This window comes from Pinus tabuliformis, chromosome 6, assembly GCF_031772625.1.
Source record: "Pinus tabuliformis cultivar Carrire ecotype Pingquan chromosome 6, CPIR1, whole genome shotgun sequence".
NCBI lineage: Eukaryota > Viridiplantae > Streptophyta > Pinopsida > Pinales > Pinaceae > Pinus > Pinus tabuliformis.
In genome coordinates, this window is record NC_142292.1 from 761,036,286 (window position 1) to 761,062,124 (window position 25,839).

The following is a 25,839-nucleotide window of genomic DNA, read 5'->3' on the forward strand; positions in this document are numbered from 1 at the left end:
CCAAACCTTAAAACCCTGAAAGGCTACCTGAAATATGAGTTGTGAGAATTAAAGTAAAACAAATGGAACTTTAACATGTCAATCACACTATAACAAGGGTCTTTTACCTGCAAATCTATTCCAAACACCAAAATTTCAGCCTTTTACTTGCAAATCGCTTCCAAATAACAAAATTTCAACTTTTTACTTGCAAATTGATTCCAAACACTAAAACTCCATAAGCCGGAATTGGTGATTTGAAATGAAAAATGCGCACAAAAAAATGATGGATGACTAATCTTAAGACAAGTTCCTACATTGAAATCACAGAATGGGAAATCGTGTGGGAAGCAGTGGTGGTTATCTCTGCATTAGGTAGTTGATTTATAAGAACATCATCCCCATTAAAGGCAGAAATTACCGATGTCATAGGCACAACAGAAAGTGCTACCAACAAGGCATGCATAACAGTCATCGCACTTTGCTGGAGGTGTGATTGGAGAGGGAGGGGAAAAGTATTCAAACAGAGATCACACTGACTTTTAACTGGAGAAAAACCCTCTCAGGAATTGAAAAAATGCAATGTATATTCATAAAAGACATGCATTTGCGCGCTTGTCACTCGTGGCTTCCAGTTTAAGTTAGAAGAACCTTTCCTCCTCTAACTTCAATTAACAATTTTCTCTTCTACTTCTACTTGGGATATTTCTGCTTATTTTTAGGCCTTTACAAAGGCAAAGTCCTTAAATTAATGCCACCATTTCTATTGCATTGTGGGTTGTAAAGTGCAGAAAATCATGAACTATTTTGTTCAAAGTTTCTTTTAACACATTCTAATGTCATGTTGTGTAGTTTAGAGTTTAGAATCAGGCCTCGTCACAAAGTTTTGAAATCTATTAGTGCAATGCAACCCTCCAAGCGTCTACCATGGAGAAAGTTGAAAGCACTTGGCACTAATAGTTACAATCTTTGGTAGGGAACCAAAGACTGCTAAGTTAGCTTTCATACAACTTATAGGTGGTTCTCTCAAATGTATTTTAAATATCACCCTATGAATTTGTCACCAATTGAAATGTAATAGTGACTACATGACATTTAATTAGTGTGTTTGATCCAGGCTTGGTGGAAAACATAACCAACATAGCCAGAAAAGGCAGTTCTCTCAAATGTACTTTAAATATCACCCTATGAAGTTGTCACCAATTTGAATGAGATGGGTATGTTTGTTGAACCTTAATTTATATAATTTATGAGAGTGCTTTGAGACACAAATAGCTGGTTTTCTGCATCATTATTTCATCTTTTACAACAATAAAACCTCTTCTGCTATTTCATCATAAAGCTGCGCTTGTGCTTCATATTTTTAGTGAAAATGGCAAAACAACGAGTAGACAATGTGGAAGAGTTGAAGGAAGAGATTTATAATGAAGAGCTCCTAGACTATGAAGAAGAGGAATTGGACGCACAAGCATTGGAGGAACATTTTGCCACTGATGAAGCCTCCAAGAAAGGTTATGTGGGATTTCCTACTGAAGCCAGAGCTCCTTCGAGCAATTGTGGACTCTGGATTTGAACATCCCTCAGAAGTTCAGCACGAGTGCATTCCTCACGCGATTCTGGGCATGGATGTACTCTGTCAGGCCAAATCTGGAATGGGGGAAAACAAAAGTTTTCGTGCTTTCAACTCTGCAGCAGATCGAACCCACAGAAGGCCAAGTCTTTGCCCTAGTTTTGTGCCATACTAGAGAATTGGCATACCAGATATGCCATGAATTTGAGAGGTTTATGACTCATCTTAAAGAATTGAAGGTTGATGTATTCTATGGACGCCTGCCTATCAAAATTCACAAGGCAATATTAAAAAATGAATCCTCCCAAATAGTTGTTGGGACCCCTGGAAGGATTCTGGCATTGGCAAAAGACAAGGATCTCAGTCTGAGAAATATCAGGCATTTTATTCTGGATGAATGTGACAAAATGTTGGAATCTTTGGACATGAGGAGAGATGTACAGGCCATTTTCAAGATGACCCCTCATGACAAGCAGGTCATGAAGTTTTCAGCCACACTGAGCAAGGAAATCAGGCCTGTCTGCAAGAAATTCATGCAGTATCCTATGGAGATATATGTTGATGATGAGGCCAAGCTCACACTTCATGGTCTAGTTCAGCACTATATGAAACTGGCTGAGGTAGAAAAGAACAGGAAGCTGACTGATTTGTTGGATGTCCTGGATTTCAACGAGGTGGTTATATTTGTGAAGTGTGTGAAAAGGGCTTCCGAGCTATCCAAGCTGCTGGTGGGGTGCAGCTTTACTTATACCTGCATTCATTCTGGAATGCAGCAGGATGAAAGACTGATGAGATACAAAAGTTTCAAGGAGGGGAATAAGAGGCTTCTGGTTGCAACTGATCTGGTAGGCAGGGGAATTGACATTGAAAGAGTTAATATTGTTATCAACTATGACATGCCTGAGTCTGCAGATACTTATTTGCACAGGGTTGGAAGGGCTGGACGGTTTGGCACAAAGGGTCTTGCAATTAACTTTGTTTCTTTTGCTTCTTCATCAGAGGAGGATGTGCTGAAGAAGGTTCAAGAACATTTTGCAGTTGATATCAAGGCACTCCCAGCACATATAGAAGCATCAACATACATGCCATCATGGCCATTGAAATCTGATCTGGTGTTTGCAATAATTATCCTTCTCATTCATCTCAGTTTTGGCATGGTCTGGTTTTGTTTTCTGTTCATAAAAACACAACAGATTCATAAAATTGAAAGGAACAATGGCCATCAAGGCATTTGTAGACAGACCATCACAATTTCAGTCTTATCCACGACTAAGACATATTTGGTTTTTCTATGAGAGCCATGCGTGTTTTCTTCTATTTGTCCTAATTATACAAAAACCCATGTTTTGAGCTACAAATTTTACAACAAATTTGGATTTAGTGCGATTAAAAAGCAATCGATGGGAAAAATGATCATATTATCGAGTCATCAATGTCTATAATGGTCAAAAGTGAAGATATATGCTTGGAATATCCCCAAAATTTACAATAAAATCTTTGAAATATGCACGTCAAGGAGCTTCCTTCTCACTAGTTATTTTGAGTGGAGCTTCAACTAATCTTGCACCCTTGCAAGGAATGTTCAGTTAGATTTTGGATGAAAGTAGTCATGTTATTCCACAGAAGCATGCTGTGGATATTGCTAAAGCAAACATTATAATGGTTGGATTACAAGAAGGAAGGTATAATGAAGGAAAGTATCCCTCATTCTTCTTATATTGGGCACTCCACAGATCAACATGGATTAGAAGCCACCTCTTAAACCATGGTCTACTGAATTAATATTGAATGTGCAGGAAAGAGCAATTGATGCTTCTAGACATGCTATGCTGATAGCGAAAATGAGCATGGAAACAAACCTTGGAGATATTGACAAAACTGGTCGATTGGTAGAGGAACCTGTAACGCTTGAAAAATCGGCTCAGCTTACTCCGGAGGCCACCTATTATCGAAATCTTAATGACTTAGCATTTGTTATGTAAAAAATTATCGAAATCTTAATGACTTAGCATTTGTTATGAAAAAATATAAACTATATTTTTTTAGATACATTGCAAGTTGCAGCAACATTGACAGCTTTCGATTTCAAATTCTCTATCTACTATTGTTGGGCAGCAATCTACAGAAAACTCTGTACCCCAACATCTAGTATGTTCGAAACCTGTTCGGATCAGACACTGATGTATCCAGGGTAATGTTAGTGTTTTCTCTTTATTTTCTATTTTTGAAAGGCATTTTGTTTATTCATTCTTCAATGATTCTTTATATGTCACAATTCTTCTCGATTATTAGTTTCTGACTTGTGGTAAGATATTATGCCTGAAAGTCACTGTTGCACAAGTCACTTTTCATCTTTTTAAAAAAACCTTCTGATTGTGATTATGTTCTTTTAGGTTTTAGTCTCTAAAGTTCTTCCATTGGATCCTTTATTCAACCTTCAAGTTGGCTCTCTGATCTGTAGTACATGTTTTTTATTTATTTCATGAGTGCGCTGTAAATCCGTGGTTAACATTGTGTTTCAAACGAATGGGTAGAAATAAGATGTAAGATGGTGGCATTTACAATAATATTGTATGCATAAACAATTTGACAGAAAACAGGCTTCATACAGATCCATCCTACAACAGCTCTGATAATATTTTGGACATTTTGTTGACTGCTGGATTTTAAGCCAGAATATTACTGGAGTTTGATTGTTTTGACCCATTCAGCCTCTAATAAATTCTCCCATCACTGAAGAAAATGTGGATCATACAATCCGGATCGCATAGAGAAGAAATCGTGATCTTGTTTGGCAGCTAGTCTTTCAACTTGAGTTGCAAAATGTGGGTTTGCATGAGTAAGCTTGGGCATATGAACTCCAAAAGGATCATTCTTTCTCTGTAAATACCAATAAATCTTGGATCAGTATCAAAGGTCAACATTTTAACATTCCAACCTTAAAACCCTGAAAGGCTACGTGAAATATGAGTTGTGAGAATTAAAGTAAAACAAATGGAACTTCAACATGTCAATCACACTATAACAAGGATCTTTTACTTGCAAATCTATTCCAAACACCAAAATTTCAGCCTTTTACTTGCAAATCGCTTCCAAATAACAAAATTTCAACTTTTTACTTGCAAATCGATTCCAAACACTAAAACTCCATAGGCCGGAATTGATGATTTGAAAATAAAAATGCGCACAAAGAAATGATGGATGACTAATCTTAAGAAAAGTTCCTACATTGAAATCATAGAATGGGAAATCATGTGGGAAGCAGTGGTGGTTATCTCTGCATTAGGTAGTTGATTTATAAGAACATCCCCATTAAAGGTAGAAATTACCGATGCTATAGGCACAACAGCAAGTGCTACCAACAGGGCATGCATAACAGTCATCACACTTTGCTGGAGGTGTGACTGGAGAGGGAGGGGAAAAGTATTCAGACAGAGATCACACTGACTTTTAACTGGAGAAAAACCCTCTCAGAAATTGAAAAAATCCAATGTATATTCATAAAAGACATGCATTTGTTGAAGCTCTAATGAGGATGATTTCTAGGTAGCTGCATTAGAGGAAAACATAGTATTATAAGATATCATGAAACAATTTTACAAGGAAAGATCACAGTTTATAATAAAGCTTCCACACTTATGGCCATTCAAAATGAAATCAAAGGAAAATGTACATTGTTGAAGGAATCCTCAAAAACCATAGACTTAACATATGGTTGTAACACAAAACTTCCATATGCATAAGAAAATCTACCAAGACAAGATGATATAGGTAAAGAAGTAAGGAAGAGATCAGGCTGACCATCCAAGCTCAAGAGAATTGAGGGAAGGTTGTGATCATAATTTTCAACAAATTTCAACAACTTCATAACATTTTGGAAGTCCTTACCAAAAGTAACAACATAGTTCCCATCGAGGAACATGGGTAAATAAGGCCAGAGAAGGACATCCCATGTGAAATTTTGGAGTTGATAGATTCACGTAGGCTAGAAATCACTCAAAAGGACCTAAATCTTACTGGGGAAGCTATTGTATAACAAGTGGTGCAACCAACAAAGTTACACACAATTAATACCATATAATTCCATTGAGTACATCTCGGCATGAAAACAATATTTCTTGGGTGTTTTGAGTGTGATGTCACAAACAAAAGAATGATATCAAAAAAATTCTTCTCCATAGAAATTGATTATAAAAAATCACATACTTATCCTCATAGTTAGTTAGAAGGGATGTTTACTTTTGGAATCCTTAAAGCACCTCAAAAGTGATATCACAAACAAAAGGATGATATCAAAAAAAATTCTTATCCATAGCAACTGATTACAAAGAATCACATACTTATCCTCATAGTTAGTTAGAAGTTATTTTTACTTTTGGAACACTTAAAGCACCTCAAAAGTGAAAGGTTTTAGATTTATTTTTAAGATAAGGTTACAATTTCGCATTCCCATTGTTGAGTCTCTTGGATAGTTTGTGTAATTATGCATGGGATATTTCAACATCAATATTTAGAAGCTCTTTTGTTGATATTTGTAGCATTAGGAGGTATTCCCTCATCCCAAGGATCCTTCAAAATCAACAAAAGAAGCTATAAATATTAAAAGGAAATTTCAATTTTTAAATTCATGTATGTAGGCTCCAAGAAGCCTAACTTGGCCCCACTATTAAAGGTGACGCTTGGTTAAAATGGAACTCAGTTTACCACTATATATATATGACAATTTGACCTCCACACTTGGCATCGATTCAAATCTCATGAGACAAGATATATTCTGCTCATTTTAAGCAAAGGAGACAAGACACGTAAGGTTGAATTTCTAAAGAAAATGCATAAACCATGTTTTTGAAGTAGAAAAAACTGAGTTTCTGAAGATAGCTGAGTTTCTTGGAAGACATTTCTAAGCATACCAAATTTATGGGCAGGAAATTTGACTAGGTTTAAATGGTATTAGTTCTTGGAAAATTGGCACTTATTTCTAGACAATTTATATTGTAAACTTTGCTAAATATTGAATTCTCTTTAACATAAAAGTTGTTTTGGTTTTTCCTATGGTTGGGTTTTCCCAGGGTAATCCTATGTCTCTTATTGTGTTTGGCTATCTCTTTATGATCTTATGATTATTTCATTATAGTTGATATTTTTCGATGTATAATTATTTTATGATATAATTGACATAAGGAAACTGATGAATACAAATAATTGAAAGTAATTATTAGTTTAGAAAAAATAGTTTCTAATATAAGAAAAATCAACATGGTATTAGAGCCTAGGTGAAAGAGTAGCCACAAGAAGCCAAGCTTTGAATAATTTGAAATCAGTCCTAGAGAAAGAGGCTTCTCAAACATTTGATTCCCTACAGTTTGACTAATGGATCCAATCCTTAGAATTAAATATAGACTGGAAGGTGAAATCAACTATCAACCTTGAAAAACAAGAGTAATTCTAATCTTGGAGGAAAGTGACATTCTAGATCATGTGGAAGAAGATATTCTTAAACCAGAGGGAGCTGAGGAGAAGGAAAAGTTCAAAACAAGTGAGGCCAAAGAAAAGAGGATTGTTGTAGACTCCGTAAAATAGCACTTAATTCCTCATGTTAAAGGACTAAATATTGCGAAAGTAGTGTACAATGCCTTGACAAAGTTACATGCAAGTAGAAATAATGATAGGAAATTGGCCTTGATGAATCATATTTGGAACATTGAAATGATTGAATCATATTATTTCACCTCTTATCTTATGAAAATAACTCATCTCAAAGATGAAATTATAGCCATTGAAGAGAAATTTGAATATTCATAATTAGTTATAGTTTCTTTAAGTGGCTTTCCTTCATCATGGGAACCATTTATTCAAGGTGTTTGTGCATGCGGAAAACTACCATCATTTTAGGATCTATAAGATGATTGTATTCAAGAAGAAACTAAGTTTCAAGCTAAAAATGAACCTCAAAATGAAGAATCTCAAGAACTTGATGCTCACACAAAGAAAGGGAAAGAAGGGAGGAATCATCAAAAATTTGATAAAAGGAACTTTGGAAAAGTTGATGAAAGAAGTTCAACGAGATTAGATCAAAAGAAGAAACACATATCAAAAGTCAAATGCTTCATTTGTCATAATTTTTCTCACTATGCATCATGATCCCCTAAAAGAAGGAGGAAGGAGAAGGAGCAAGCTTCTACTGCCAATGTCAATGAAGAAAAGAATGATGGGAATCCACCTCTAAAGAAGTCAAAATAATTCTTCATTTGAACAATTGGACAATTGAAGGATAGGTATTTATATTCTTCTCTTTCTTACTTATTAGATCTTTGTTTTTATACTGGTTGTAGCCTTGGTAATTTCTTCCTATTCTTGATATAATAAAATGATTTTTTATAGGATTGTTGTAGTAGAAAGTAGTGTACTAGGAAGAACGAATTTCCTACAAGAATAAATAAATTGATCTATACATACTTAGGATCATGGATTATCAAAAGGAATTGATCTCTAAAGGAAAAGGACAAACTATTGAAATCTTCAAGAAAGTGAATTCTAGATATAGATTTGGAATACTATATAAGGATTGTAGAAAAATTTCAAGAATATTTACAAGGAGGAAATGTCAAAGAAAATAAGTTCGTACAACCTTCAAAAGATATGTAATCTATATCCTCCCATATTGATTATTTTTATGTTATTTCATTATCTTACATTCCTTTATTTCATTATTTTATGGAAGGATTGTTATTGCGACAAAGGGATAAACCAAGATCAACACAAGGAAGACCTCAAGATGAAGGATTTTGTCCAATATTTTGATGAATTGCAAATCCATATTCATGGACCATATATCAAAATTTGAACATCTCAAGTTAATATACATATATGGTACATTGGCCCTTATGATATATATCAGTAAACTAAGTGATTATTTACATAAAGTAATGGCCATATCACTTCATCTGAGACAAGATGAAGAAATGATCAGTTGAGCTCCAGTACATACTCATGAATGAATAGATTGTGGACAAATTTGAGCTTAGTGTGATTCTAGATGTATCCCTCGTTGAAGGGAATGATGAGGAAGTAAAAAATGATTTTGGTTGGGTCAAATAAATATGAATTCACTTTTGACGTGAGAAGGACTTGGATATGTTGACCAAAAGTTGATTTTCTAGGGAGACTAATATTGGATAGATATTCTTCTTAGAAGCCAAAAGGACTAGGCTATGTCAACCAAAAGAGATATGTGAAATTCACCTATAAATACCAAAAGGAATTTGGTAGGTCATAAATGACTCTAGCCAACATGGTGAATATTCCAAAGGAAAATTATCTTAAGAAGTAAAAGATATTTAATGTCTAAGCTAATGTCATGACTAGATTTTTTATATATATATTTTACTGAGGAGCCATAACGAAACTTGAACCACCATGGATGCATTGAAAAAAGTAATGTAAGTGTATTTGGATATTTGGATAGTTTTGGAAAATTTTTATCTAGAAAGGGACTAAATTTTTTGTATCAATGGGTACTCGCTTGGGGGTTTGGATTGAGTCTCCATGGTAAATATCAAACCTGCAAGGAAGATGGGTAATTTTTAATATGTAAAGGTTTTGAACTTGTAAACCAATTAAATTTAAATACAAATGTTTACACACACACACACATATAGATATATATCAAAGTCTTAAAATACATCCTTCTTTTATTTTTGCTATAAATTTGCTTTACCTTAACCATTTGAAGAAAAATATATTTGGTGCACTAATAGATACTTAGACTTATAATCCTTAAAAAATATTTGTTTAACGATATTAGCACTATTTACATAGAGTCAAATAAAGTACTTGTGATTTCAAAAATATAATGAGTTTCATAATTTTGGGGTCTTTGCATACTTGAGAGAGATGCGCTCTTCTAGGTTTCGACCTGCAGTTTCTGAATAATCACCACAAGTGTCCTCTTCTCAAACCCTAATGGTCTTTTCCACCCTTTGTTGGAATTCTAATAGAGGGTATGAGCACACAATCTGGGAGGGGAGATATCCCCTCAAATCATAGCATCACAATAGGCAAATTGAGTAGTCAAGTAGGGGTCGTGACATCAAACAGATCCGAAGGAGGATCCAGAGGCACCCCTATCTTCAGCGCACAATGGCAGGCAAAAATATGGGGATAATGTCTACCAAGAGCAGTGAGAAAACCCCAATTTGTGATTCCGAGTAACAAACTGGAGAATTATCGAAAAGTTATGAAAGACCATGCATTGATCTATAAGTTTATAGGCATTTGGCCCTCTGAACACGATCTGGTCAAATGGATCCAATTAAAATGGCAGCCAAAAGGGCATATAGATCTGAAGCTAGGAGTTCAGGGTTTCTTTATAGTGATTTGGACTAGTCTTGAGGATAAGGAGATGGTTTTTGAAAATGGGCCCTATTTCTTCTACAATGTGGGCTCTTCATGTGTCATTGGGAAGAATGCTACAATCTAGATCAGGAGAAATTCATGGCTTCCCTAGTATGGGCCCTATTATTTTCCCTCCCCGTGGATTTTTGGGATCCAAAAATATTGGAAGGAATATGAAACTCTATCCGAAGCTTTTTCAAGGTAGTTGATTCAATAAGGCAAGGATAGTATACTTCATATGCCCAAATTTATGTCTATATTAATATAACTGAACCTCTCCCAGAATTTATTGAGTTAGAGTATCAAGATGAGGTATGGCAACAACCTTTGGACTATGGGCATATTCCATTCCATTGTAGGATATGTCGTGAATATGGCCATTTGCACAGGGAAGGCCCTCTCAATCAAACTGAATCCATGGAGTCAGATACTACCAAAGATACATCCAATCCTCGAGAAGGCTCAGAGGGTTTCCAAGAAATAAAAAAAAGCGTAATGTGAGAAACCCCCCTGTTACTTCTCAACCGCAACCAAGAAAAGTAAAAAACAACAACAATCGCTATGAAATCTTGATGGAGGAAGGTGAGAACCCTAGTGAATCCTGAGACCCAGGTAGCAAAGAAAACCTAGAGCTTCACCAAAGGGTAGAAACAAAACTAAGAGGAAAGATGAGGAGGAACCACAGGAAAAAGAAGCACCAATACAAAATAAGCATCAAGCTAATATGGAGATTGATGGCATGAAGGATGATCTTAGCACATAAAAACGTATTATGAAAAGAGTGTTGAATGAATGGCAACATCTGGATGAGAAATTCATCCCCGAATATCAAAAAAAACTATACCGAGAAACTTTTCAATGATATCAAGATTGTAGAAATTCCTTGTAGGTTCAAAGCAAATATTCTAATATGCTAAAACAATTGACTTGAATCTACTCTACTCATCAGCGGAAACAATTAACGATTGATGAAATCATGAAGCATAAAAGAGAAATAATCCAATCACACATAACACAATAATTTTATGGGGAAAGCAACATCTAAAAACCCTTGCTATCTATATATTGCATTAATAAGAAAATATGAGAATATTACAATGATTTTCTCAAGCCCTAGCAACCTTTGCACAACTTCAATCTGTCTCACTACTTCACAAATAAGCTCCATCCAATACTTAGCCAAATTTTTCCTACCAAGCTCCTATTTCCTTACGCAGTTTCCCAGGGAATTATTCTGTATTTAATTCATAATTCCTCATCCATGACTGTGCAATCCATCATAGGCCTTCCTTTGATTGCACGCACCATCGATTTAATTTAGATGATTTTACAATTGATAGTACATTGTCCCAGAACTCGAATCTCAATTGGGTATTTCTCTAATCTAACATGTATGAGTTAATTATGAGTGAATCTTGAGCTCACTGGTTGAGAAGTGTTGGTTACACCCCACTACTGTAGATTACACCCCACTACTCAATCTGCCACTAATTCCTCCATCAGTTGGAACTAGTTTAACTCAATTTAATTTAGTTAAACTAAGTTAAATAATTACAACTCCAAAGAACTCAAACCGGGCCCCTATATTTTGGGTTCCACTCTTCATGACTCTAGATAGACTCCCAACTTGAATTCAGTGATTCAGCTAATTCAAATTAACTTAGTTAACTATTACAAGTTTCTATGATAATTAGAATTAGAATTAGAATCTAATTCCTAATTTAATTCAAGGAAAAATTTAAATTAGGGTTTTCTTGTTGCATTTTTCAACACTCCCTCTCAACAAGAAATGGATTATCTGCTAACCTGATCCTACCTATATGAAAGTCGAATTTGCATCTTGATAATGCCTTTGTCAAAATACATGTATCATGCAACTCAATAGGAATGTACTCCAACAACATGATTCTCCTCTGTACACAATCTCGTAGATGGTGATACGAGATGTCGATATGCTTGGACCGATCATGAAAAACTAGATGCTTAGATAGATTGATACAACTCTGATTGTCAAAATAAAGCACTATAGGATCCATTTACTTACCCAACAACCAAACAAGGATCTTCCTCATCCATATAGCCTCGCAAGTTGCTTGACTAGCAGACATGTACTCTACTTATGCTTAACTAAGTGCAATAGATCTATGCTTATTATTCTATTAAGAAACTATTGCTGACCCAATACTGCAGATTCCCCTTGATATGCTCTTCATGTCAGATGGAATCGCTACCCAATCTACATATGTGAAGTGTTGAAGCTTCACTCCCTCCATTCGTCTGTACCAATGACCAAAATGAGTGGTGCCTTTGAGGTATCTCAACACATGTTTAACTGTCTTTCAATAAATTTTGGTTGGATTAAACATGGCTTGACTAAGTTTGTTAACTGCAAGACACATGTCTAGTTGTGTGTTCACCAAATAAATAAGTGAAACCATACGATGTATATAAATAGTATCCTCCACTACTTCACCTGAAGTAGCATTCTTCTTCCTCTAGTTACATGCTATAGGAATCTCCATGGATTTGCTTCTCTCCATGTGGAACTTCGTCAGTATATCGTTGGCGTACTTTCCCTGAGAGACAAGCAATTCCTCATCTCCTTTCCATACTTCCATACCAAGAAAGTAATGCATGAGCCCCAGGTCCTTCATGTCGAATTCTCTTGCAATATCCTCTTTGCAAGATTTTATTATCTTCTCATCACCTATCAGAATCAAATCATCAACATATAATACTATAATCAACAATTTACCTTCGACCGAAATATGGTAAAGGTTTGCATCTGCTTCACTTTTGGGGAAGCCCAACCCAGTGAAATATTTGTCAATCCTGGTGTACCAAGCACAGGGTGCTTGTTTATTTCCATACAATGCTCGCTTGAGTTTGCACACATGCGACTCTCTGTTGAAGGCCTAAAATTCTTCTAGATGCATAATGTACACCTCTTCCTCAATCATGATGTTTAGGAATGTTGTCTTCACATCCATATGATGTATATTCCATCCCATTTGTGCTGAAAGTGCTGGAATAGATTTAATTGATGAGTACCTTTCTACTGAATAAAATGTCTCATCATAATCAATTCTCTCCACCTAAGAGAATCATGTGGCCACAAATCTAGCTTTGTGTTTCTCCACACTCCCATCTGTTTCTTGCTTTACCTTGTAAATCCATATGGAACTCCCCACTAACTTGTCTGTTGGTCTTGGGACAGCTTCCCAAACACTGTTTCTGGTAATGGAGCCATACTCCTCACTGATGACATCAACTAATACTAGTTGTTGCACTGCTTTGTCAAATGAGGATGGCACAATCTCTACACTCTTGTTAATGAGAGCCATGTAGCTAGTGTACTGATCTCATGACCTCCTCTACTTGTGTTGTGATGTGGGTTCTCCCACATTCTCTCTGGCATCATGCTCCAATCTATCAGTCTATTTGGTGAGCTTTCTTCCATCTCTAGAAGTCTCTGCATGAGTGGTTGATTCCACTCTTTGATCCTCTACATGTGGCTACTCCACATCATCCTGAGGTTCCTCCTTTGGAGCTAAAATCTCCTCATCTACATGTAACTAAATCTCCCTCTCAACGAAACATTTCATGGCCTTCTCTTCTTTGAACTTGACATCCATATGAACCATTGTCATCTTGTTGGATGGCAGGTACACCCAATAGTTGTGAGGTGTATCAGTGTACCCCAAAAATATACCCAACTCGGCTATTGGGTCTAGATTTTTCCATGCATCCTTTGTAACAAGATAGTAGACTGATGAAACAAATATCGAGAAGTGTGCCACATCCAGTTTCTTACATGAAAAATCTTCTTCTGGTGTACTCAGGAAAGAATTCGATGAGGGCTTCTGTACGTAAATAAATATTTGTGTTGCATGCTTCATCCCATAAGTGTAATGGTAGGCCTTTATCATTTTAACATTTCTCATGTGACTCCCATAATGATTATGTTATTCCTTTCAGCCACCCCATTCTGCTTTGTGTTATGAGGTCCTATTAATTCCCATCATATTCCTTTTGAAGCAAGGAATTTCTTGAACTCATTTGACACATATTTTCCACTGTTATCGCTTCTGGGAGCTTTAACTTTCCTGCTAGTATATTTCTTGATAAGAGCTTTAAATTAAAAAAAATTAGTGAATGTCTGATCTTTCTTATACATGAATAAAATCTAGTACTTACAAGAAAAATCATCAACAAATATTACTTAATACTTGTGCTTATCCATGGATGTTGTCAAGAGCAATCCACACACATATGAGTGAAATCGATTAAGGATCACTTACATTTGACTGTATTGATCATGAAAGGAAGCTTTGGTGTACTTCCAAAATGTACACCCTTTGCATGTATCTCTGTGATCTAGTGTACCGTTGGGAAGTCATGTATAAATTTGTTGCACGATCTTCAAAGCTCCAAGGTGCAGGTGATCCAATCTCTTATGCCACAACTCACCAATCTCTCGACCCTTCACCTTATCTACTTTAGTGCTCAATTCAGCACAATCTTCTACATCCAATTTGTAGATGTTATTTAGCCGAACTCTGATCTGCCTCATGTGTCCTAAAGCTATGTGATGAAGGAAAGCCTTTCCCTTCCTAAATATCACATCATAGCCATGATCCTCCAACATGGAAACTAAAACCAAATTTTTCTTCAAACCCTAAACATACATGACATCTTTTGATGTGAGAGGAGAACAAGACTCCCTTTGAAAGGTAACAATACCAATGTCAGTCGTGGTATAACTCCCATCATCTCCCATCTTGATGTGCACTTGGAGGTCCTTCTCCTCCAAGTCACTGAAGAAATCTTTATTTCCAGTCATATAGAATGGGGCCCCACTATCCAGGTATCACATACTACTCATCACTGATGTCACCATGCATGTGATGAGGGAGAAATCTAGTTCAAATTGTGAAGTAAGAGCTTCAACTTTCGATTTTCCTTAGGGCTTCTTACCAGCCTTATTGTGCGGACACTTTGTGGCATAGTGTCCTAGCTTGTGAAAATGAAAACATTTCATCTTTGACATGTCCTCCTTCTTTCTACCCTGACTGGAATCTAATTTGGAATGGGATGACTTCCCCTTATCTTTCTTTTCTTTTCCATCTATTAGGCACAATTCTACTTATCATCATGCTTTGATGAGGATCCATCTCTGGTGTTCCGCTGAATCTCTTCTTGTACCAAGTCGGACCATAATAACTCCCACTTTGGTAGCTTCTCCCTCCCTTTAACTGAGTCTTGGTAGTTGTGTCAGCTCTTGGGAAGGCTTAGAAGTTATAGGCTCACAATATTTTCTTAAACAACTATAACACCGATACTTCCAAGCTCATCCCGACATTGGGTGAACTTGGTCAAGTACTTCGGGATTGTGTCACCCTTCTCCATCTTGATATTTCCGAGCTTGTCCTTTAGTGCCAAATTCCTATGGTCATTGTTGTTTGGAAACAAGTCCATCAAAGCGTTCCACATTGCAAATGGATTTTCCTTACCCTAGAGGTTCGAAATGATATGATCTCAAAAGCCTTCTAGGATAGTCCTTATTGCCTTTTCCACACACTTTCTCCACTCTTCCAGATCCTGAGCACCAACTAGCTTAGGAATATATTTGTCTATGAATTCCTTAATCCTGTTGTGTTCCAACACTACCTCCATCATTTCCTTCCAAGAAATATAATTTGAACTATCCTCAAGGGAATATTCAAGTCTCAATCTGTAGAACGATATCCTTGTGGCTCTGAAGTATGATACTGCAAATTTGATTTATCCTACAAAAGAAAAACTCGTATTCTCCTCTTCTATAGTGATCTTAGCTCTGATACCATGTAGAAATTATTTCTAGATTCAAACTACATATTGTAATATGCTAAAACGATTGACTTGAATATACTCTACTCGTCAACGAAAACAATAAATCATCAATGAAATCATGAAGTATAAAAGAGAAATAATTCAATCACACATAACAAAATAATTTTCCTAGGAAATCCACAGCTAAAAACCTCTTCTCTTTGTCTATTTCCTTAATTATAAAATATGAAAATTTTACAATGATTATCTCAAGATCGAGCAACCTCTACACAATCTCATTCTATCTCGCTGCTTCACAAACAAGCTCCAGCCAATACTTAGCCAAATCTTCTTTCTACCAAGCTCTCATTTCCTTGCACAATTTCCTAGGGAATTAGATCATATTTAATTGGGAAATTCCTCATCCATAATTGTGCAATCCATCATAGGCCTTCCTCTGATTGCATGCACCATCTATTTAGTTTAGATTATTTTACAGCTGGTAGTACATTTTCCCTGAACTCCAATCTCAATTAGGTCTTTCTTTGATATGACATGCATGAGTTAAATATGAGTGAATCCTCAGTTTATTGGTTGAGTAGTGTTATTTACAACCCGCTACTATAGGTTACACCCCATTATTGGATCTCCCGTTAATCCCTCCATCATTTGGAACTAGTTTGACTCAATTAAACTGAATTAAATAATACAACTCACAAGAACTCAAACTGGGCCCGTAAATTTTATGAACCACTCTACATTACTCTAGATAGACTCCCAAATCAAATTAACTAAGTCAATTAAGTAAAATTAACTTAGTTATTTATTACAAGTTGCTATGAGATCTAGAATTGTAATTCGATTCCTTATTTAATTCAAGGACAAAATTAAATTAATTTTTTCTTGCTGCATTTTTCAACAAAGATAAGCAAGGTTTGACATCTTTGGATTAGCCAGACCACTTGGCATCTCAGCTAAGCTAGGGCATGGACATGAATTTATCTAGAAAAGGAGTCAAGAACATGGGTCGAAAGAACTTGCAAGAATCCATCCAAAAGGTGGGAGATCTATTGATAAACTTGGGAAGGGTGGGGTAGCTTTCAACGGTTTTCCACCAAATCAATAAGCATTCTCAATGATTATTACCTCTTGGAATGTGAGAGGCATCAACAGTAGAGGCAAGCAACGATATTTGAAATATAGGCTCAAAAGAGGCAAACCAAGAATAATGAGTATCCAAGAAACTAAAATCTTGGATAATAGAATAAAGGAAATTGTCATGGGTTTCAAACCCCAGTATGAGGTGGTAGCTTAGGATTCCAAAGGGAGTACAGGAGGGTTCACTATCCTCTGAAACCCTACTGAGATTATACTTAAGGAATGGGTCATCCTTCTTGAGATCCTGATAAGAAAATTCTAACACATTGGTACTCGTGATTGGGCTCTACTAATAGTGGTATACGAGCCTAACATTCCAGGACAAAAAGGGGTTTTCCTCTCGAATATAGGAAAAATGAGAAGGTTATACTCTGAGGAGCTTTGGATTCTTGGCGGTGATTTCAACCTGATCTAGTCATCGAGAGAGAAGAAAGGAGTCCTTTGTCGTATAGATGGAGAGATGGAATCATTTCAAGACATAATTATGGAGTTGCAATTAGTGTATATGCAAAAAAATAATGGTGTGTATACCTACAATAATTGGTGTGGGGACCCACATCAAGTAGCATGACGTCTTGATAGATTTCTGGTTTTTGAGCAAGAGATTAGTAGAGATATTTTTCTCAAATCCTTCATACTCTTGTGCATGGGATCAGACCATTGGCTGATCAAGATGGATATTGATTTGAAAACAACCCCCATGAATTACCCCTTCTGCTTTGAATCTTTCTGGCTAAGGGAACATTCGTTTATGAAAAAATTAGAAATTTGGTGGAAAGGGAGCACAACTCAAGGAAAAAAACACATGCACACATTAAAGCTAAAGATAAAAGACATCAAAACTCATAATAAGCATTGGAACCAGGAGGGGTTTGGAAACATCATGAAAGATTAGAAACAACTCCAAGACAGAATGCAAAACTTTGAACAAAAGATAATAGATGAAGGAAGATCTGAAAGCATAGTAGTGGAATAAGGATGGTTGGTGAACCATCTCAAAGAAAGAAGAAAATGAGAGGAAATTCTATGGAAACAAAAATCTGGGATACAATGGCTTAGGGAAGGTGATAGAAACACGGTTTTTCCATAAAGCTATGATTCAATATCAACAAAAAAAAAAGTATTTCCCCTTAATGGTGGTTCAGGAAACAGACCGGTTCATCATGAAGAGATGGAAAACCTGGTGTTGAATCACTTCCATTCCCTTCTGTCCGAACTTCCTCAAGATAGATGAGAAGTTATCCAAATAATAACTCGACATATTCCACAACTCATTTCTAGAGACCAGAATATGGTGGTCATGCGAACTGTTACTCTAGAGGAGATAGATGATGTTGTCTAGGGAATGGCCAAAAATAACTAACCGAAACCAGATGGATTAACAATATAATTATACCAATATTCTTGGAGATTTATCGAGAAATACATAATTGATGTGGTGGAGGAATCACGGTGAAACCAGAAGGTAAGTCCTAGACTCATTTCCACATTCATTGCTTTAATCCCAAAAAATGCTAAATCTAAATATCATCAAGGTTTTAAGCCTATTTACTTTTATAATGTTATTTATATGATCATATCCACGGTTATTGTTAAGCGTCTTAAGCCCCTCCTACCTTATCTTATCTCTACTAAACAAACTGGTTTTGTGGAAGGCCGACAAATCCTTGATGGTATCATCACTTCACAATAAATTATTCACTCCTTGAAGCAACTTAAAATCGTTGGCATGATGATCAAGTTGGATCTATATAAAGTGAATGAGCACCTAAGTTGGTATTACCATATTAGTATTCCTAAATCCTTTGGTTTTGAACAATGTTGGCTAAAATAGATTTTTTATCACTTATCTCGTCTCCTTTTTTTTTCTATCTTCCTCAATGGATCTTGCACTAAAACTTCCAATCCTTCCTGATGCTTCAGACAAGGTAATATGATCTCTCCTTTTCTCTTCATTGTAGTTGTTGAACAATTGGGTAGATACCTGAGATTGACTATTCTATCCTCCTAAATCAAGGGCCTATTTCCATGGGGAAATGATCCTCTAATTACCCACCAGGAATCTATGGATGACCTCATGCTTTTCTTTTCAAGTATATCTGAGGTAATTGTGAAAGATCAAAGATATTCTGCATCAATTTATGACAACCTTGGGCACCCTAGTGAACAATGATAAATCTAGATTTTTTTCTTCAATAACCCTATGAATATTCAAACCTTCCTTACTAGATTGCTTGGCTTTGGAATATGCTAATTACCTATAAAATATTTGGGCATGCCTCTAGTGTTCAATGTAGAAATTCTCACTGTAGATTAATCTGATTATGCAATGTACTAGAGAAAAATACTTAATATACTTCTACTATGAAACTTGCGGAAGCTTAATCAATTTGAGAAAGATAAAACAGAACACATATAACAGAGAAGAAGAATCAATGCACATGAAACACAGAAGAATACTCTGGGGAAAGCCTCAGCCAAAAACCCCGCTATCTGTATTATCATATAAGGTGGAAATACATCAATATTACACAAAGCTTTAGCTCCCATAGCTAGCCAGCTCTCAGTATGATCCTCCTGGATGCTCACAGGCAAACAAGGCTTCTCACAAACCCTCTCCTCTACCGTCCAAGCCTCTTATTTCCTTAAGTTGTTTCTCCTGGGTGATCCTACTATTACCAAGTGTAACATTGAACACTCACACTGATCTCACACCCTGTAAAACTACACAATCCTCAAGGAAACTTATTCCTTCTACATGGATGAGTCTCCTTTATAGGAAAATTCCTCCAACTGATAGTACAATGTCCTTGTATTTAATCTCAATTGGGTCTTTTTCTGAACTGACATGCATGACATATTTATGAGAAAATCCTTAGTTATCTGGAGTACATTAGTTTGATGCATGCATGCATTAGCTGACTGAAATCACAGTTAGTTGCTCAAACTGTTTGGAACTAATTTAACTGGACTTAACTCAATTAACTGAGCTAACTAATTACAACTCAAGTACAACTCATCCTTATCTCCTTAATTAAGAGATAAATTCCTTAATTTAAGGGATAATCGTTGCATGACTTCACAAAAACTTCTAACTTGAATTTCTCCAATTAATTAACTCAGGATGAATTAATTAATTATTTTTCAAGCAGCTGCGAGACTAAATTCGAATTTTAATTCAAGGACAAATTAAAATTGGAATACATCTTGAAATGTTATCTATATCAATTCTATTTTTAGCATTTATTGTTACTATTTTCAACACTCCCTCTCAACAAGAAAGGAATTCAACTCCATCCCGATCTTGAACCTTTGGAATGATTTGCATGCAACACTTCTCTCAAGTGTTGTTTCTCTAGCAACTCCAGAAACAAAAAAGAAAAACATCCAACCTGAATCAGTATGATCATATGTCATGAAAGTCTCTGATTGATATTGCCTCTATCGACTGAAAACTCTGCACCTCTATGCTCTTCACTATCTGAATGCTTTAGGCTCTGTCACTTTGATCTCTAACTACATCAATCTCACTGATTCCTCCCATTGCATCCATGCTACAGTTGGTCATATCTCCCAGCAATGCATCCACACTGCACCTCCTCTCATCATATTGCATCGTGTTGCCCACTGCTGCACTGCAACTCAGTTACTGAGAAGTAAGTAATTGATCTCCCAACTAACCTCCATGTTGGGCTAGAAGCACTCCTCGTCAGGGCTCCTGTAACAAGGTATAAACAATGTAAACTTTCAAAAGGGAACTCATACTATTACTCGTTTTGTAGAGATAGCAAAAAAGTGACCCGATTTTGAAAAGGGGTGATGCAGAACACACGCTTTTTTAGAGCATAGTTTTTTGCACTATAATTTTTTTTATGTACATTGCGTTTTAGAATGGTAGCATATTTTATGTTGATTTAAAAGCGTGGTAATTCTACACCAGGCCCTCTTTTTAAAAGGCTTTATTTTTTATTTTATTTTTTCTAATGTATGAAATGTAAATAATTATTTTGTAAATTTAATAATTTTTGAAGTGGTATTTTTCTTCATATTTTCTTGTTTTTATTTTAGTTTTAATTTTTTTGTAGTGAGGTTTTTGTTGTTTTGCATATTTAAAGAAGAAGGTCGATATTTTGAATTTTCGATATTCTACATATTTATACATCGTTAATTAATTTTTCAATCCACAAGAAATAATTGTTTCTAAAAAACAATATTTTTTAACAATGGACATAAAAATAGCCATTTTAAACATAAATATAACTAAAAAACTACACGTTTTGATAATTTTTTGCTACAATTCACATGTGAAAATCACAATTTTTATACAAAATTTTTAACTAAAAATGGTTAAATAATAGTTTTTTTAATGAATTTCATGTCAAAAAAATAATAATAATCACTTTTTTTTCAAAAAATAATGATTAACTTAAAAGCTAATGCAAAAATCACACGTTACAAATATTGAACGCATAACAACCTTAATTGAGTGTATATTCTTCTCATAAAATGGCAAAGTCAAAACATTACAAGTATAACTACTTAATAGTTACAAAAAATGAGCTTGATTTCCAAGCATAACTTAAACTTAATCAACAATGTCATGTAATCCAAACTCTTCGTCCTCTAGAGTTTCATCATTGTCTTCTTCCATCATATTTTCTGCTTCCTTTTTCTCATTTTCGTCTTCTAATGGATCTTTGATGTCTGTGAATTTCCCAATGTATGTCTTTCCAAACATCCCATGTAATGGTGATTGGGGTTCCTTTGCCTTTTTTAGCACACGTGATTCACAAAAGTCCCATTTCTTCAACCTAATTTCTTGCATTGCACTTGGAAGAAATTGAAGAGCATTAATTCTTTGCTGAATGAAATTGCACTGCAATGGATCTTTTTCAATTGCAATGCAATTTCTTCCTTTTTGAAGGTAGCATGCTAGTGTTGTACCTAATTATCAAGCACAAAGAAATAATGAAGTAAATTAGTATAATGACATATTAATTAAAAAATAACATATTGAAATTCAGTTCCATATAATAAACCTTACCTGAGCCAGAAAATAAATCCAGAACCCAATCTCCTTCATTTGAACATATGTCTATAATATAGTTAATCAATAATTGTGGTTTTTGATAAATGTTCACTATCTTTCCTTTTGCTTCTTTGTCTTCATATGTTAGGTTTCTCACAACAACATCATAAGTCAGTATTTGGCTATGACTCTTTCCTTCTACCCGCTTAAAAATCATAGACATATAGCTATCATCTTTTGCCGAGCTATCAATATGAATGAACTCACAATCATTTATAAATAGTTGATCTTCACGTTAAGAAGATTTGATTTTTGCTTGTAACATGAAATAGTAAAAGTTCAATCAACTTGTACATAAATTAATTTTTCAACATTAATCAAATATACATTTTAAACATCTTACCATGTAAGCTGCATCCTTGAATTTGTTTTCCCCTTGAAACTTGACAATATCATTGTCAATTGTGTGTTTGAATGAAATGTCACAAATCTCCATAATGGTGATGACGTGACTTCTATAAATCCCACAACCACTTTACTAAGAGCTTGATAAGTATAAGGGTCACTATCATAGTCAATGTTTGGAATATTGAAACCATGGGGAATATCTGCAATAACTAGGGCATAATCCCTTTTAGGTATGAGTTTAGCAATGTCTTCACAATCACCTTGTATTACTTGATATTGAATAGTGTCTAGCCCATTCCAAATGAAATGAGTAAGAGTTGGATCAAGTTCAACATTTTTAATACGTTGCTTCCTTAGTCTTTCGATCTTTATTTTTTCAATAAAGGTTCTAAAGCTATCTAGTGCTCCATTATCATCCTTCTTCATATTTTATAAAATAAACAAATATATGTGTAAGTTAAAAATTAAAAATAGTACACAGATGAATAAAAATGAATGTGTAAATCAAGATACCTTTTAAAATGCAAGATAAAAAGCTTTTAATGTTCATGTATAACTTGAATCTGGATAGTTGCATACAACATCATCCCAACTATCTTCATTCAACAATTTAACCATTTGTTCTTTAATTTTCATGTAAACTTTGTGACTGCATAGAGAAAGTAAAAAAAAGTTAATATAATGATATGTATAACAAATACTACTAAGAACAACATGCTTTATTTAAAAGAAAAATATAATATAGAAATAAATAAAAATAATTCAACAAACTTACTTTTGAAATTCCTCAGACATTTCCTCCAATGATAATTCCCCTGACCTCACACGAGATAATATTGTTTTGACAATTTTTTCATCTTTCACTCCTTGCATTGCTCTCCAAGGTGTGATAGTCATATCTTTTAGAAGCTGCTTCATTTCAGGAGCTAATTTACTGCTGCTACATATCAATGGCTTAGACTTTTTGACTTTCTAGTTTTTAATGCCAATGTTTTCCCATATGCTAAAAATCTCATCAATCAGCTTCCAAACATCTCTAGTACTAAATGCCAATTAGAAAATGTTATCAACACCTCTGAATAAATCACTAACAGTTTTGATTTTCCCACCTTTTGAATTGCTTTTCTCTTCAATTTGATAGCTTATTTCCATACAACATTCCCTTCGAAAATCTGCAGTAACATTTATCCTATCCCCACCACATTTTTCTTGAAATTCACTATGAATAAATCTAACCCTTTGGATGAAAGTCATAGACATCCTATATTCATTATCTGAATTATGATCCCATGCCACTAACTTTGCTTCTGTATTTGATAAACCAACATAAATGATACATTTCATTTTTTCAAAACGTGGGCTATTGGGATATTCCTCCATCAATTGTCTTTGAGCTTCTATAGAATGGTTCCCCCAAAGCACATAATAATTGTATTCAAAATATTTTGAATTATCAAATGCTTCTTTGTTGGGAACTTGAACTGGATCAACAAGAAGCACATAATTAACCACATGAGCATATGGATTGTACCTCATCAATGTCTTCAGGTTGTGAACATGCAGATGGTGTGCCTTTCTGACTTGATATTGACATTGTCCTTCACTTGCCTTATAGGTTTGTCTGACATTAAGCTGAAATGTACGACCACCATCAATTAAGTTTCTCTTTGTCAAATTCTGTCGAATGGCATTTTGTTTTATTTTGATAATGCCATCCTCTAAATCAGCTCCTGGTGTAACGATTTCTCTACTTTCTTTTGATGTTTCACTAGGTTCTTAACTGCTGGTAATGACTACTTCAAAACCTTCAACTTTACTTTTCTTCGTCAAAACATTCTCAACGGATTTATTCTTGGGCGTTGTTACTTTTGGTCTTTTACGGCTCTTCTGAGTTCCATTATCATCTTCAGTAATGGCAACATATGCTTCACTGTCAATTTCAACTTCATCGTCCTCAAAAGTAACTTGTCTACCCTTACTAGATTTATCCACTTGAGGCCTTTTTTTCTGATCCTTTGGATGTAGTTTTGTTGCATCATCAATTATTACATTTTGCTTGTTTTCCATATATTCTTCTGACACTGAGTAAAAACTGCTGACAACTTTCATGATATCATGCTCTATGAAATGAATGCCTCCCAACCTAATTGAACAACTTTCAACAAAATTCTGCCAAACAAAATATCATATGTCAATAAAAACAAAGTTAAAAAAATATAGCGAGACACTTTCAAGAATGCAAAATACAAATATAAATAACAATACTTACGATGTTGTGTTTCATCTCATTTACGATTTGTTTACACAACTCTGTAGATACCTCTCTCATGTCATACAATGAATATGATAGTCGATATTTAATCCTTTCATGTGACTTGAGAGCTTTTGTAAGTATGTAAACAACTTCAGTGTCTGGTACCGAACACTTATCTATGACTCTTCCCATCACCTCATAAATTCCATTATCATTCGGTATATCAATATAAAGATATATATTCACATTTTGGCTTTGTCTTTCTTTCACATACCAAATTTTTAATGGAAATTTCACCTCTTTTGAATTCTTCCAGTATGAAATCATTTTCTTATCATTTGAGGCACTTGAAAGATTTGTAGTGATGAGATCAGGTGGAGTTCGTTCACCAATGTTTTATTAAGATGCACCTTTAAGAGTCTTTGATCCAGAAAAATTCACAGAAATACTCTTTGATGCCATTTTCCTGAAAAATAGAAACACATAAATCAGTAAATAACGAAAACATATTAACTTAAATCCACAATGAAAATATATCATAAATTTTTAATTTGTATAATCAGATAATTGAAATTAAAAAAACATTCACACTAAAAAAACCACCTGCCAACACGTAGGCAGGCACGCCACCGGGACCCCGCCGGTGGGTGCCAGGCGGGAGGGCGGGAGGACGGACGGGTGGGTGGGCGGGCGGGCAGGTGCGGACGCCTGGTGCGTGAGCGGGTAGGTGCGGGCATCGGGTGGGTGGGCGCCGGGTGGGATGGGGTGGCCAGGCGGGCGGGTGGGGCACCGGGTCGGGTGGTCGGGCAAGCTGGCGGGTGGGGTGGGCGGGTGGCTAAGTGAGTGGGCGGGCCGCCGAGGTGGTGCAGCATGAGGGTGTCACCACTAACCCTGCTCCACCCCGGCGGCCCGCTTGCCCGCCCAACCACCCGCCCACCCCACTTAGCGCCCCACTAGCCCGCCAGGCCACCCCACCCGCCCACCTGGCCACCTCACCCCACCCGGCACCCCACGTGCCCACCTACCCACCCCACCCGGCGCCCCACCCGACCACCCCACCCCACCCACCCACCCGGCCACCCCACCTGGCGCCCCACCCACCTGCCTGGCCACCCCACTCCACCAGCCCGCCCGCCCCACCCCACCCGGCGCCCCACCCACCCAGCCGGCCACCCCACCTGGTGCCCCACCCACCCACCCGGCCACTCCACCCCATCAGTCTACTCGGCTGGCCAC

At 36.0% G+C, this 25,839-nt stretch overlaps 1 pseudogene; it reads left to right on the top strand.

Moving 5' to 3' along the window:
- Nucleotides 1–1,421: 1,421 nt before the first annotated feature.
- On the top strand, nt 1,422–25,446 carry LOC149260947 (DEAD-box ATP-dependent RNA helicase 15 pseudogene; annotated as a pseudogene).
- The last annotated feature ends 393 nt before the right edge of the window (nt 25,447–25,839 follow it).